Here is a 14,794-nt window from a genome sequence, read left to right on the forward strand (position 1 = left end):
AAATAAAATTCAGATTGACAGATTAAGAGTCTAACTTGACATCCTATTATCTAGAATTTCAATGGGGAAAAAAAAATCCATTGATTTAGATTCACATTCTTGCTTCCCAACAGTCAGTTTTGAGTGATCTGTATATGCTGCTATCGCCAGCCAAGCATGTCACACATTTCACACTGCAGTCAGGCACATCAGCTAAATTGCCCTGTTTGGCTGCTTCCTCTCATCAGCTCTGTCAGTTGTGTCCTCATTTCATGAACACTAACAGCACATAAACAGCTGCAGCAGGCACTGATGAGGATCACTATGCTGATAGACAATCAGGTTTGCCTCAGAGCTTCTATTAAGAGTTAGCCCCAGTCAGGTCTGGCACTGGAGAATACACCCAAAAAAATCTGTCTGTGGTGTGAAACTAAAACTGAATAAGCTGCAGGATACCCTATCCTGGTACTTCAATTTAGTTCTGACAGTTTCTTTCTGACAGTTGAAGAAACCAGGGCAGTGCTGTGTTTTGTTTTTTAATCAATCATAATGATGTCACAAATTTAGGATTTGCTTGCACCACTGCTCTTGTATAACACAGGTGAAGGAAACAAGATACAAAGAAAAACCTTAAGAGAGAAGAAAAGAAAAATTAGAATTGTGCATGTTTTTGATACTGTATGAAGTACAAGCCTACTACTAATAAACTTGTCTTCTGCATATCCTCTCAGGTCCATTCTGCAAATGGATACAGAAACCAAGAAGCTTTTCTAAGTAAATTCTGCTTATTTATAAAAGCCTTCAGCAAAACCTATAAAACATTCTGGAATCTAATCTCCTAGATCAGTGTTTCCCAAACTTGGGACGCCGCTTGTGTAGGGAAAGCCCCTGGCGGCCGGGCCGGTTTGTTTACCCGCCGCGTCCGCAGGTCCAGCCGATCGCAGCTTCCACAGGCCGCGGTTCGCTGCTCCAGGCCAATGGGAGCTGCTGGAGGCGGCGGCCAGTACGTCCCTCGGCCCGCGCCGCTTCCAGAAGCTCCCATTGGCCTGGAGCAGCGAACCGCGGCCTGTGGAAGCCGCGATCGGCCGGACCTGCGGACGCGGCGGGTAAACAAACGGGCCCGGCCCGCCAGGGGCTTTCCCTACACAAGCGGAGTCCCAAGTTTGGGAAACACTAAATCATTTTTCTCCTAGTACTCAACACAAGCATGAAGTGTGAACAATGACATTGGGAGCCTGATTTTCAAAAAAATCATGTACAAAAGATATGTGCAACTGCATGTCTACTTTGCACAGACAACTCATATCTACATTCAAATTGCACTGGGTTCTTTATTCTTATTTTTTTAATTACTACGCAGTGTTCTCAAGAAAAGTTAATGGAAACTAGACAGATTTAGAAATTCCTTCAATAGTTTTCTCCTCCTCACTCTCTGAGCAACAGCTGCTTAATTTCAACCATTTAACATTTTCATTAAGCAGCTAGTGGGGCTTACTGCAGCAGATGCTAGAGACAGACATGTTTTCCTATCTAACATGCTTGCCTAGCACCTGCAGTAGAAGGGGCATATGGATTGTAAAAGCACTATTTGTTCCTTTTGTCACCAATGAGGAGAGTATAATTATTAATAGAGAAAAACTACTGGTTAATATCTAAAATGTTTCAACATTACATAGTAAAAGGTTGTTCTTGCTGAAAACACAGACAGACAGACAGACAGACACACACACACACACACAAACGTGGGGAAATCATGTTCTGAGCAAATCAGAACTATTCCACATTACTGTTTAAATATTTACCATGAGAAAATAAAAAACAATTTATCTAAACATGCATATTTATACTGCAAATACATACCTAGTTTAATTTAAATCCCTTAAAACTGACTTCCTTTATAATCCTTTCATTTTTATAGCTAGAAGGCCATTTCTTGGACACTTGGCATTATTTCAATGGGTCTGTTAACAGTATTCTAGGTAGTGAAGCAGATGGCACTTCCCCCTAGAGATAGGGCTCTTCAATAGAGCTGGTCAAAAAAAATTTGTACCAACAGTTTTCCATCAGAAAATACGGTTTCAACAAAACTGAAGTTTTTCGCCAAAATATATACATTGACAAAACTTGGGTATTTTTTTAATATGTTAGTAAATAACATTTTGAAAATGTCAAAATGCCTCATTTTGGAACTAAAGGCTTTGATTGTTGGTTTCAAAATGACTTCATTTTCAAATTCACTTTACATACGTGCGTGTGCACACACACACGCACACACACATAAATAAGTAAAAGGGCTGAAAGCAAACAAAATGTTTCAAGTGACAAAATAATTTGTTTTCAGAATTTAATTTTGTGAAAAATTCAAAATTTTTGCTGTTTATCCTGATTTGGCATTAAATGTTTTTTAAAATTTCGAATTTTTTCACAGGACAGAAAATCTGTTTTCTGATCAGTTCTGCTCCTATACTCCCTCCCTTCCATGCCTACATATATCCTTTGTTTAGTGCAGAGCGCCAAACCAGAAAACATGCTCAGAAGCTATGCATCATAATCACACTGTTAATCTATTTAACTTCTTAGGGTCAGCAATCAGGATTTACCAGTAATAAATATTAATTCAAAATGTCCTTAGCAGAGAGTACTGAAGATGAAGGAGTTAATGACTACCAGCTGTATGTTAACAATTATGGATGAGCAAAGAGACTCCCCACCTTCATCATTCCAGTTACACAAATTATAGTTAATGCTATCTACTTTAGAAAGAGCACTTGTGCAGTCCTGAAAGAAATCGTTAATGTGCCTTACTATTAAAGCATAACTGTCTGTAAAGAAACATTAGATAATTACTGAGAGGATTTATTGTTACACACAAAGCTTGGTGTATCATAAATTCTACTAGGGTTTTTTATATCACAAAACAAAATCCAATTATACTTGGAAATATATTTCCAGCAAACATTAAAACGTATAAAATGGTGCATACTGAATATGTCTGCTTTGCACCATGTATTAATTACTCATAATGCTAGTCAATGCCTCCTGTTCAATTGTGGAAGCTGGATCAGCAAACAGTGGATTGTGCCTTAGTTCAGCTTCACTGCATGTGCATTTCTGCCCCATTAACACGTCCAGAAGAAAACTAGATTTTATCGGAATTAACAAATTATAATCTTTATATTGAGGGTTCACCAGGTTTAAAGAATTCCTTAAACACATCAACATTTACTCTCCACGGTATATAAAATTTTGCCATGAGAGATGCTTCAGCATTTGTTTTACATTTCTCTATCTAGTAATTATGAATTTTGCTCATGAGTTCTCGATCTTATAGGTCATTGTTAATTACTCAAGCTAACAGTTCTCTATATTTCCTTGTGCTTTGTTTATTTTTGCTGTCTATATTAATAATTAGGCTGTCGATTAATCGCAGTTAACTCAAAAATTAATCGCACTGTTAAACAATAGAATACCAACTGAAATTTATTAAATATTTTGGATGTTTTTCTACATTTTCAAATATATTGATTTCTATTACAACACAGAATACAAAGTGTACAGTGCTCACTTTATATTTTTTATTACAAATATTTGCACTGTAAAATGATAAACAAAAAGAAATTATATTTTTCAACTAACCTCATACAAGTACTGTAGTGTAATCACTTTATCGTGAAAGTGTAACTTACAAATGTAGATTTTTTTTTTGTTACATAACTGCACTCAAAAACAAAATAATGTAAAAGTTTAGAGCCTACAAGTCCCCTCAGTCCTACTTTTTGTTCAGCCAAGTTTGTTTACATTTACGGGAGATACTGCTGCCTGCTTCTTATTTACAATGTCACCTGAAAGTGAGAACAGGCGTCCTATCAAGTACATGTACCATCAGGTACATACACCTATACATCATACCTATCAGGTACATACCCTTTTAGGCTTTTTATAACAAAGTCTCTTTCCTTAGCTAAAAATTTTAGTGTGTGTCAGTTTATAGGCACATATCATCCTTGCACTGCTGCTTATTAGAAAGGTCTCGTGCTACCAATATCCATTTTTAAAGGGAAGCTAGATTCACTGATGGCATGACAGGCGAGCTTGGACATTCTCAATAGTTTAAGAAAAAACAAGATTTTCCTTCTCACATAAGAGGAACCCTAATTATTTGGTCTATTTAGAGAAAACTTTGAAATGGTTCAAAACTGTACGATATCAAAAATATCCATATGAGGGAGAGCAGGGAATCTTATCTGTAGAGAGGACACTGTGCTACAGGAAACCCTAAATTAGACAGATACATATAAAGATTGCTACAGCTATTCAAATATCTCTTATCCGTACAGAAATATATGATGGTTCTCTAAGACAAATAATGAGGGTCAGCCTTGTAAAAGATTTATCCAGAGGATATCTTCGGTTTCTGAAGGTAAATACTTCTCATCAATGGCTTTTTATTGTTTCCAACACCCGTTGTACCTCTGTTGAACAAGAAGCCGCTACCCCGGAGAATCATTGTGACTGGGTGCCTGGGATGGGCCACACTGAGAATGCCACACTCAGGGCAAACTGCAAGAAATAGGGCAGACAATCCCCACAAATGGTGGTTTATTATATAATTAGATTCACCAAACTAGTAAGAAAATAGCTTCTGCAGTACCACACTGGTTAACAAGAAGTCAAACACAGTCCCCTTTAGGCATTCCAGCCCTTGGCATTGGTATTGTGCTGCTTCCTATGTTCATTAACTCCATTCACAACCAAGGAATTCAGTGTCAGATGTGAGAATAAAAATTCCAAATCCTTGGCTGGGATATTTTTTGTCAGCACATTTGAATGTAGGCAATGCTGTGGCAGGAATTTGCCAGATTGTCTTGGCTGGCTCTAGAAGAGCTTCTTTAATCGGAAGTGCCACGTGTCAAATTTGAGGCATGTAAAATGTCCAGGAGTTCATGATGATGGGAGTCCTGGATTTCCTTAAGAGAAGTCTGGAGCGTATCCGTTGACTCATCAGTTCCTGGAACTGTCAAAAATCATTGATCCTGGAGAGTGGTGGAGGCAATACAGCTTCATTCAGCAATGCTGAGGAAAATTGGTGTGAGGTGTTACCTTCTTGTCAGCCCTTGCCTCCTGCTCTTCTTCAAAGGTCTCCTCTATCGGTTCTGGTTGGTGAGGGGAAAGTCAGGGAATAGGAGAATGAGACTGTCCATGCTCCCTATGAGAGGAACTCGTGGCCCTTAAAAATTGTTGGCAGTGTAAGGCCCATGGATTTCAATAAGAGCACTGAGCAGGACCACAGGGCACAGGAGAAGGTAGCTACTGTTGGGCATCCCAGCTGGTGAAAGATGGAGGTCGTCTATCCTTCCTTCTCTTTGCATGCAGAGAATAATGTCTCCTCAAATAAAGAGGAAACCCTTGGACAGAGAGCTCTGAGTCTAAATCACAGTCCTCTTCCACATAGTCTAATGAGTTGATAAACTGTTCTCCCTGAAAGGGTGGAAGTCGGAAAAGTAGAGGATCTTAACAGAGCAGTCGCGCCCCAGAAGATATTGGTACTAAGAGGTAAGCACTGGAGACAAAGAGGTCATTTGAGGTCAGTATTGGTATGGAGATAGGTAACTGGTTACTCTTGTGGAGGGGTAAGCAGGCACAGACTCATTTGTTAACAGTCTGGAGCACTGAAGTAGGTATCAAGGGTACCAAAGAGTCTGATGGTGCTGATCTGCTGCTTGGATGGACCTGATCATGGGAAGCAGAGGAAGTCTTCCAGTACCAGGTCTTTCATGGTAGAGGCACGACTGTTAGAAGCAGTCCTTGATGTCTTAAAAGGTACCGGAAGCACTCGGAGCCTTGACAGTACTCCTCTGGGGCCTGAGGTCTCCAGAGACCAGGGCCGCTTTGAAGGAGATCTAATACTCCTGCTCCTCTTGTCAGTACCCATCGCCTTAAGAGCAGGGGTGGGCAAACTTTTTGGCCTGAGGGCCACATTGGGGTTGCAAAACTGTATGGAGGGCCAGGTAGGGAAGGCTGTGCCTCCCCCAACAGCCTGGCCCCTGCCCCCTCCTACTTCCCGCCCCCCTGACTGCCCCCCTCAGAACTCCCGACCCATCCAGCCCCCCCGCTCCTTGTCCCCTAACCACCTCCTCCCAGGACCCCCCACCCCTAACTGCCCCCCAGGACTCCACCCCCTATCCAGCCACCCTGCTTCCAGTCCCCTGACTGCCCTCCTGACCCCTATCCACACCCCCGCCCCGACAGGCCCCCCCACGCCTATCCAACCCCCCCAGTTCCCTGACCCTTATCCACACCCCCGCCCCGACTGGCCCCCCTGGACTCCCACACTTATCCAACCCCCCCACCCCGTTTCCCATCCCCTGAAACCCCCCCCAGAACCTCCACCCCTTATCCAACCTTCCGGCCCCCTTACCATGCCGTTCAGAGCAGCATGTCTGGCAGCCGCACCGCCTGGCCAGAGCCCGACATGCTGCCCTGCAGGAGCGCACAACCCCGCTGCCCAGAGCGCTGCCCGTGTGGCGGCGTGGCTGCGGGGGAGGTGGGACAGCAGGGGAGGGGCCAGGGGCTAGCCTCCCCGGCCGGGAGCTCAAGGCTCAGGCCAGATGTGGCCCACGGGCCATAGTTTGCCCACCTCTGACTCAGAGTGAAAGCCAAAGTGAAGGCACAGGTACAGGTGCCCCAGCCTTGGAGGCTTCTGGTAAATGGGTTCTTGAGATGGACGGGTAGCAGCTCTCAGGGACTGAGTTCCTAAAGTACATGGGGTATCAGAAGTCTTACCCCTTTACGCTCTCAGTGGCCTAAATCCAGAGGTAGTCTGGTATCAGCAGCATTACCCCATGACACTCTCAGTGACTGGGACCATGAGGTAGATGGGGCATTACATACAGACGGTTCTCAAATCTCTGGTCTGAAGCCAGTTTTAAGACTCATTCCATTATGAGAAGCCTGAACTTTATCTCCCTGTTCTTATGAGATCTGCTTTTAAATGAAGTGTAGATCTTACATTTTGAGGGACTATGAGTATTCCCAAATACTTCAGACACTGAGTGTGTCTGTAACTAACCGGAATAGCTTTCTGGTGGGAAAGACACGATTTAAGTCTGGGGATCCCAACATACCCCACAAATAAAAGTCCAGTGACCCCACAAATGGGAAAACGCAAGTAAAAGGGAACAGACAAGAACCCCAAAAGGAATGATCTACAACTGTATGCTATGTAACAACATTAAGGCACTCAGGCCTGGTCTACACTACGAGTTTAGGTCGACTTTAGCCACGTTAAATCGAATTTAGCCTGGACACGTTCACACGACGAAGCCCTTTCTTTCAACTTAAAGGGCCCTTTAAACCGGTTTCTTTACTCCACCTCCGACGAGGGGATTAGCGATAAAATCGGCCTTAGGGGGTCGGAATTGGGTTAGTGTGGACGGAATTCGACATTATTGGCCTCCGGGAGCTATCCCACAGTGCTTCATTGTGACCGCTCTGGACAGCACTCTCAACTCAGATGCACTGGCCAGGTAGACAGGAAAAGCCCCGCGAACGTTTGAATTTCATTTCCTGTTTGCTCAGCGTGGAGAGCACAGGTGACCACGCAGAGCTCATCAGCACAGGTAACCGTGATGGAGTCCCAGGATCGCAAAAGAGCTCCAGCATGGACAGAACGGGAGGTACGGGATCTGCTCGCCATATGGGGAGATGAATCAGTGCTGGCTGAACTCCGAAGCAGTAAACGAAATGGCAAAATATTAGATAAGGTCTCCAAGGCCATGAAGGACAGAGGCCATAACAGGGATGCACAGCAGTGCCGCATGAAAATTAAGGAGCTAAGGCAAGCCTACCACAAAGCCAGAGAAGCAAACGGAAGGTCCGGGGCTGAGCCGCAAACATGCCGCTTCTACGCGGAGCTGCATGCCATTCTAGGGGGTGCAGCCACCACTACCCCAACCGTGTGCTATGAGTCCCTCACTGGAGAAACACACAGGGAAGCGGGTTCGGGGTACGAGGAAGATGAGGATGAAGATAATGTAAATAGCTCACAGCAGCAAGGAAGCGGAGAAACCGGTTTCCCCAACAGCCAGGATATCTTTATCACCCTGGACCTGGAACCAGTAACCCCCGAACTCACCCAAGACCCTGTGGGCACACAGGGGACCTCTGGTGAGTGTACCTTTGTAAATATTACACATGGTTTAAAAGCAAGCGTATTTAATGATTAATGATTAATTTGCCCTGGCAATCGCGGCCAGTACAGCTACTGGAAAAGTCTGTTAACGTGTATGGGGATGGAGCGGAAATCCTCCGGGGACATCTCCAGAAAGCTCTCCTTCATGTACTCCCAAAGCCTTTGCAAAAGGTTTCTGGGGAGGGCTGCCTTATCCCGTCCGCCATGGTAGGACACTTTACCACGCCAGGCCAGTAGCACGTAGTCTGGAATCATTGCATAACAAAGCATGGCAGCATATGGTCCCAGTGTTTGCTGGCATGCAGACAACATCCATTCCTTATCGCTCTTTGTTATCCTCAGGAGAGTGATATCATTCACGGTCACCTGGTTGAAATGGGGCAATTTTATTAAGGGGACATTCAGAGGTGCCCCTTCCTGCTCTGCTGAACAGAAATATTCCCCGCTGTTAGCCACGCGGTGGGGGGGAGGGGTGAAGTGATCATCCCAGAGAATTGGGTGTGTGGGGGAGGGGAATTAGTTGGGTTTGTGCTGCACGTTAACCCTGAAACCGCAGCCCCTCCTTTTACATTGCAAACCCATTTTAAATGGCCAACCCAACGGGTGCTTGGTATGGTTAATGAGAGCAGTACTGTTTTAAACCATCCCCACATGTTAACAAGGTTAAAAAAGCCAAAAGACTGTGTCTTACCATGGCTGCCTGCAAGCTGAAATCTGTGGCCTGGCACTGCGTGAGTGATCTCTCACACCAAACCGGCAGGCTCTCAATATAAGAGGAAAAATGCGACCTTGTAACGAAAGCACATGTGCTGTGTGATGTGAACAGCAAAATTTAACGTGAAAGAGTGTACCCATTGTTCTCTAAAATGTGTCTTTTTTAACCACCTCTCCCTTCTCCTCCACCAGCTGCAAATCTTTCTCCTTCAGAGAGGCTAGTGAATATTCGAAAGCGGAAGCGAAGGACGCGTGATGAAATGTTTACAGAACTACAGACTGCCTCCCACGCTGACAGAGCACAGCAGAATGCGTGGAGGCAGTCAATGACTGATTATAGAAAAGCCCAATATGAGCGAGAGGAGAGGTGGCGTGCTGAATCGCGGGCTGAAGATGAGAGGTGGCGTCAGCTTGCACACAGAAGGCAAGAGTCGATGCTCCGGCTGCTGGAGCATCAAACTGATATGCTCCAGCGTATGGTTGAGCTGCAGGAAAGGCCGCAGGAGCACAGACCGCCGCTACAGCCCCTGTGTAACCAACAGCCCTCCTCCCCAAGTCCCACTGCCTCCTCACCCAGACGCCCAAGAACACGGTGGGGGGGCCTCCGGCCACCCAGTCACTCCACCCTAGATGATTTCCCGAGCAATAAGTGTTAAAGTTTTAAAGTTTTAAACTGCAGTGTGTCCTTTTCCTTCCCTCCTCCCCCACCCATCCCGGGCTACCTTTGCAATTATCCCCCTAGTTGTGTGATGAATTAGTAAAGAATGCATGAATGTGAAGTAACAATGACTTTATTGCCTCTGCAAGTGGTGCTCGAAGGGGGGAGGGTAGGGGAAGGTGGGGTGGTTGGTTTACAGGGAAGTAGAGTTAACTGGGTGGGGGGGGGGGGGCGGAGATTTCATCAAGGAGAAACAAACAGAAGTTTCACACCGCAGCCTGGCCAGTCACAAAACTAGTTTTCAAAGCTTCTTTGATGCGCACCGCGCCCTGCTGTGCTCCTCTAACCGCCCTGGTGTCTGGCTGCGCGTAATCAGCGGCCAGGCGATTTGCCTCTACCTCTCACCCCGCCATAAATGTCTCCCCCTTACTCTCACAGATATTGTGGAGCGCACAGCAAGCAGCAATAACAATGGGGATATTCTTTTCGCTAAGGTCTGAGCGAGTCAGTAAGCTGCGCCAGCGCGCTTTTAAACGCCCAAATGCACATTCCACCACCATTCGGCACTTGCTCAGCCTGTAGTTGAACAGGTCCTGACTCCTGTCCAGGCTGCCTGTGTACGGCTTCATGAGCCATGGCATTAAGGGGTAGGCTGGGTCCCCAAGGATCACGATAGGCATTTCAACATCCCCAACGGTTATTTTCTGGTCCGGGAAGAAAGTCCCTTCCTCCAGCTTTCGAAACAGAACAGAGTGCCTGAAGACGCGAGCATCATGTACCCTTCCCGGCCAGCCCACGTTGATGTCGGTGAAACGTCCCTTGTGATCCACCAGGGCTTGCAGCAGCATTGAAAAGTACCCCTTGCGGTTTATGTACTCGGTGGCTTGGTGCTTCGGTGCCAAGATAGGGATATGGGTTCCATCTATCGCCCCACCACAGTTTGGGAATCCCATTTCAGCAAAGCCATCCACTATGGCCTGCACGTTTCCCAGAGTCACTACCCTTGATATCACCAGGTCTCTCATTGCCCTGGCAACTTGGATCACAGCAGCCCCCACAGTAGATTTGCCCACTCCAAATTGATTCCCGACTGACCGGTAGCTGTCTGGCGTTGCAAGCTTCCACAGGGCTATCGCCACTCGCTTCTCAACTGTGAGGGCTGCTCTCATCCTGGTATTCTGGCGCTTCAGGGCAGGGGAAAGCAAGTCACAAAGTTCCATGAAAGTGCCCTTACGCATGCGAAAGTTTCGCAGCCACTGGGAATCGTCCCACACCTGCAGCACGATGCGGTCCCACCAGTCTGTGCTTGTTTCCCGGGCCCAGAATCGGCGTTCCACGGCATCAACCTGCCCCAGGAACACCATGATTTCCACATTGCTGGGGCCTGTGACTTGGTCTAGGTCCATGTCCATTTCCTCATCACTCTCGTCGCCGCGCTGCAATCGCCTCCTCCTCGGCTGGTCCTGGTTTTGCTTTGGCATGTCCTGGCTCTGCATATACTCCAGGACAATGCGCGTGGTGTTCATAGTGCTCATAATTGCCGCGGTGATCCTAGCGGGCTCCATGATCCCAGTGCTAGCTATGGCGTCTGGTCTGAAAAAAGGCGCGAAACTAGTATCTGAAGAACCAGGGGAAGGAGGGAGGGAGGGAGGGAGGGAGGGGCGAGTGACGACATGGCGTACAGGTACAGGGAATTAAAATCAAGAAAGGTGGCTGTGCATCAGGGAGAAACACAAACAACTGTCACACAGAATGCCCCCCCCCCCAGAGATTGAACTCCTAAGCCTGGGTTTAGCAGGCCGTTGATTTGACGGAGGGAGGGGGGAAGGAAATGAATACAGAACAAATCTATTTTTTACATCTTAAGACGACGGTGCAGCATGACTGATAGCCCTCGGCATTTTCTGGGTGCTTGGCAGCAAATACTGGGCGCTTGGCAGTTAGCCTTCAGGCCTATTGCACCATCTGATACCCACTGCAGTATGATGATGACGGATACCAGTCATAATATACTATCTACTGCCAAAAGGCAAGGGGTTGCTGCTGTGTAGCAATGTAGCCCCACGTCTGCCAGCCCCATGTCTGCCAGCACCCAGATCGCCCTCGGCCTCTTCTGGGTGCTTAGCAGAAAATACTGGGCGCTTGGCAGAAAATAGCATACTACGACTGATAGCCATCATTGTCAAGACAGTTTGATAGGACAGAGCATGTCTGCCCAGGTGCCCATGATTGACAGCCACTGCTGTACGACGAGGACGGTTACCAGTCGTAATAAACCATCTACTGCCAAAAGGCAAAAGGTAAGGGGCTGGTGCAATGCAGCCCTACGGCTGCCAGCCCCACAGCTACCAGCACCCAGATCGCCGATGAAGGCTACCAGTCATGCTGCACCGTCTACCGCCAAAAGGCAGTTAGCTGCTGCTGCTGTGTAGCAATGCAGTCCCACGTCTGCCGGCACCCGGATGACATATGGTGACGGTGAGCTGAGCTGAGCGGGCTCCATGCTTGCCGTGGTATGTTGTCTGCATAGGTAACCCAGGTAAAAAGGCGCGAATCTATTGTCTGCCGTTGCTGTGACGGAGGGGGAGGGGCCTGACGACATGTACCCAGAACCCCCCGCGGCACTGTTTTGCATCATTCGGGCATTGGGATCTCAACCCATAATTCCAATGGGCGGCGGAGACTGCGGGAACTGTGGGATAGCTACCCATAGTGCAATGCGCCGGAAGTCGACGCTAGCCTCGGTACTGTGGACGCGGTCCGCCGACGTAATGCACTTAGAGCATTTTATGTGGGGACACACACAATCGGCTGTATACAACCGATTTCTATAAAACCGGCTTCTATTAATTCGATCTAATGTCGTAGTGTAGACATACCCTCAATAAAAGCTGGCATGCTTGACAGTCCGTCTCAGTCTGAAGGCAACTGTGAAGGATCTGAGGGCGATTCGCCCACACAGTCCTATATATCCTCAGTTTGGGTCGTGAGGATGTGTAGGGTGCACGTATGGGCTGAATGATCACTGCTAACAAATCTCCAATTAAAGGCGCTGGGGCACATGCACACCTGAAGCAGAGCACCCAAAGGGACACAACTTGAAGAAGAATGAAGGTTCTGTATTGGAGGATTTTGCCTCATGCTCTGAGGCCATTTCCACAATCATTTTCATTTCAAACTACTACAGAATCAAATTGTCCTGAATGTTGACCTGTACAGAATCAACTACTACTCAAGACATACTAAAAAGAGGATTACCATGTTCTCTAGGGTTATCTGTTTCCTCAGAGTAATTTGAAATCATGGAAAAATTATCAAGTGCCCCATCTAATCTAATATCCTGATCCCAACAATTGCCTAACTCAGGAGTAGGCCAAAAGCCCACAATGCACCTGACTGAATTGTGGAATACACATAGGAATGGAAAGTTCACAGTAATTTAGTTCCCAATTTCTCCCAGCCAATGTAATTGAAGATACCTCTTTTAGCCATATAAATTATAATAATTTATATTGAGTTATAAGACATGCATAGCACTTTACAATTGGTCACTGTCCCATGGATAAACAATTCTTGCCCTAAGGCATTCAGAGACTAAGCACAAATGAGTGGGAATACAGTTCAATTTACAATACAGAAAGTGTCAGACAGTAATCACTGGAGGACATACCCTCACTGTCACTGGAATGTAAATGCCACCTTTTTTTTTTTTTTTTTAATTTTAATGAACTATTTATCCCCCATGTATCTTGTCACGAGTTCCACGGTGCATAAACTATTTCTTTAATTTATTTTATGTTATCTTTTATGTGCATTGTCTTTTTTTTATTATTCCTGTGGAAGATGATACAAGTAAATGAGTGGGTTTGGTATGACCTGCTAAGGAGTAAGTGGGAAGGAAGGAAGAAAGCTAAATCCAAGAGGTCAAAAAAGTATGAGTCACTCCCATAGTCCAAAACAGGATTGGGACCTCATTGTGTTTGGTACTGGGCACACATTCATAAAGGCCTTGTGGTCCCTGCCCTGAAGAGCTTTACAGATCATTAACATGTGACGGTAAATTAAACAATACTGATCCTGTGCTGACTGCTGAGGGGTCACATCTATTCACCCTTAGAACTGGTGACTATACTAGTCATTTGTGCTTTGCACGAAAGGACTGAAATAAATGTGTGTGTTTTCCCTCAGCCCCTTCCGCCCTCAGCAGATGTCCTGCCTCCCTCTGTGCAGTAAAGTCTGCATCTTTGCAATCAGCCAGTCTGGGCTCCAAGGCAGTTCTTCCTCATCCTCAGCTAAACAGATCTGCTCCTTGCGGATTCCTGATCTGGGGAAGCAGATGGGAAGTGGCAGCAAGGAGACGATTCACAGGTAGAGGAGGGTATTTTGACTAGTTGAGGTGGAAAGGCCGTTTTGGACACATTCCAGGAAAAAGGCCTGACCCAATTTCCAGTGGCCACAAATTCTCATCTCACTACCCACATACCTACTGTGACTAATAACATTCTTTAAGAGTCTTTAGGCAGTTACTCTGGGCATACTGCAAGCTGGGATCAGTTCTACATTTCCTAAATAAAACTAACCAACTTCATCATTAATAAAAACCTCTTGTATCTTGCACTCTTCTTATATCTTCATGCCTCTAGGAATGATTTCCTCTCTCAGAATGTCTAACAATTATATTCTTGTCACTGTTACTTAGTAACTTAGCACCTACTGTAGGTCCTAGAACAATTTGTTATAAAGGTCTGTGTCAAGAGCAGACTCTCTTGTATGTGCCAGACTAAGATGTGCCAAGACAACATCATTTGATATCAAGCAACAGTTTCTCTGAAACTGGTCCTGATGTGCTGTTCAACCCAATCTACACATGAATTAACAAACAAAACAATGTTTTGTGGGAGTTAAGGTTGAAGCAGGACATGTTCCATTCACCCAAAACCTTAAAAGAATGGAAAGAAGAAATTAATGGGAAACACTCTGCATTTATTTTCACTCCTATATTGCCTACAATGCTTTTGATAACACACTTCAGCACTCCATAAAGCTCTCTCCTTCCATCTCCAGCAGATACCAAAAAGCCAAGTATACCCCATCTTCACTAAATTTGCACTCTAAGTGCAAAACCTCATATGCTTTTATATCAATTATACCAACAGATCAGCACATCTGACTGTCACATATGCCATGTATTTGAAAGGTCACTGCTTAAGTTTTGTGTTAGACAGAAAGTCAGATGGAACTGCTAGTCGCTC

The 14,794-nt window shown here is 45.8% G+C and overlaps 1 protein-coding gene across 1 annotated transcript in view; it reads right to left on the reverse strand.

The window, feature by feature from the left end:
- TAX1BP1 (Tax1 binding protein 1) overlaps positions 1-14,794 on the reverse strand; it is a 125,581-nt gene that overhangs the window by 2,351 nt on the left and 108,436 nt on the right. The gene's annotated exons all lie outside the window — the stretch shown is intronic.

This window comes from Emys orbicularis, chromosome 2, assembly GCF_028017835.1.
Source record: "Emys orbicularis isolate rEmyOrb1 chromosome 2, rEmyOrb1.hap1, whole genome shotgun sequence".
NCBI classification, from domain to species: domain Eukaryota; kingdom Metazoa; phylum Chordata; order Testudines; family Emydidae; genus Emys; species Emys orbicularis.